At 42.4% G+C, this 1859-nt stretch overlaps 1 pseudogene; it reads right to left on the reverse strand.

Moving 5' to 3' along the window:
* Positions 1-502: 502 nt before the first annotated feature.
* LOC103124024 (integrator complex subunit 10-like) lies at positions 503-1534 on the reverse strand (annotated as a pseudogene).
* Between the last annotated feature and the right edge of the window lie 325 nt (positions 1535-1859).

Consider the following 1859-nt stretch of genomic DNA (forward strand, 5'->3'; position numbering starts at 1 on the left):
TCCAAAGTTTTCATTCAGAAAGGTACTGCATTGGCTGCATTACTGGGAGAATTTTTTTTAGCAAGAAACAAATATTTTTTAATATTAAAAATCATCATGACTGTAGTCACTTTGAAGCTTTGATAGTTTCTGTGTCTGAGCCGAGGAAAGACCAACAGGGGTTAACATTTTGACTCTGCCTATAGCCACCATTTACAGAATCATCCTTCAGTGTAGGTGAAAGTTTGGGTTAAGTGCTTTATTTTTATTATTTTTATTATTTTTAATTTTTTTTCAGGATGATTTTTTATTTACAAAATGAGTTAATTCTCTTATAAAATTACAAAAAATGACTCTTAAAAATAGAAGTAACATTTCAGATTGTTGGGAACTGCTTTTACACAGAGCTAGGACTCAGATGGTTTTCTTGTTTTAGAATTGTAACAGAAGACATCTATTGAGGCTTTTATGTCTTACCCCAAAGTTTCAAGGTTCTGAGCTATCTCTAGCAGAGACATCTCCATCAGGACAAAGTCTAAAGGAGCAAGATCTTCTGTTGATGCAGAACCTATGCAGAACCACCATTAAGTTCTCCCCACAGCGGGATACCTGGCGCTCCATGGCCAGGTGGAAATCCTCCTTCACGCCCTTGGTGATACCCTGTGTGACTGTGTGGTGCTTGATCAACATTCCTTGATTGGGCAATAACTCCAGATGAATCTTCTCACCTTCCTGAGTCCTTAAATAGGCAAATTCTTCTAGCATGTCAATATTTGCAACATAGTTGAAAAAATTCTCATATTGGAAATTTCCTTGTTGGCAAATCTTATTGACCGCTTTCAAGAAAAGATTCTCTCCCCAAGGCCACTCTTGCTGAAGCAATACGATCACATGCCCCAGTGCCATGAAATCTCTGTTGTCTGTGAAGGCTCTAAGCTTAAAACAAGCTAACATTAGGTGCAGACAGTAAGGCATGATAGCTTTGCTGGTACAAGGTTGAAGCTTTAGATCCAAACCTTTCCTAAATTTGGGCTTTACTTTGAAGGTTCTTCCTGTGACTTGCCTCCATCTTGAATGGGGAGTACCATGCAGCACATCAAATCAAGGACTTTTTCACACGTCATTATTCCCCTAGAGCAAAGTGGCAGGTGGCAAGTTGAATGAGCGCCCTCTGGTGCTCCAAGCTCCCTTGGCCAGCCATCTGTGGTTGAGGAAGTGACCCCTGCAGAGCTGCCAAATGATGCAGGCTGGTTATAGCCTTTTTATATTGACCCTGATAGATGATCATATCCGTAAGGAAGATTCTTAACCAAAGTATCCGTCTTCCAGGCCAGACAAATTCTGGGAAATTCACAAACATGTCGTACAGCAGTCTCCCAGCAGTGGCTGTCCGCTCTGCAATCCGCTCGATGGTATACATCTCATACTGGATGTTAAAATCGGCGGGGTAGAGGCTGCGGACAGTGGTCAGCCAAGCCTTGGCTGCCCACAGGTCCTGCTGCACCAGTTCCAGGGCCCGCTGCACCAGGAATTCGCAATCACCCTGGGCCGACATGACCCGAGAAGTGTCGGGGCCACGGGCCTGAGGCCGCGGGACCTCTTGCTTTATTTTTAATGAGTATGTCAATCCTACTTTCTACTTGGTTGATTTTTAAAGTTCTGAGATCTTCTATTAATGGGCACATGGAGGGCCTGCAATCTAAACTATTTGAAAGCAATATAGCTGCCACTTTTATTGCTCTCAAGTCTTTAAAATGCTTTTTCTTCAAGTGAAAAAAAAAGCTGTTAGAATATTTTCACAGGCAGTGAAACAGGTCTGCAGATGTCTATCTTTCTCTCCTCCTCTCTGTCTTCCCCTCCTCTCTCCATTTCTCTCTGTC

Source organism: Erinaceus europaeus, chromosome 6, assembly GCF_950295315.1.
Source record: "Erinaceus europaeus chromosome 6, mEriEur2.1, whole genome shotgun sequence".
Classification (NCBI taxonomy): Eukaryota; Metazoa; Chordata; class Mammalia; order Eulipotyphla; family Erinaceidae; genus Erinaceus; species Erinaceus europaeus.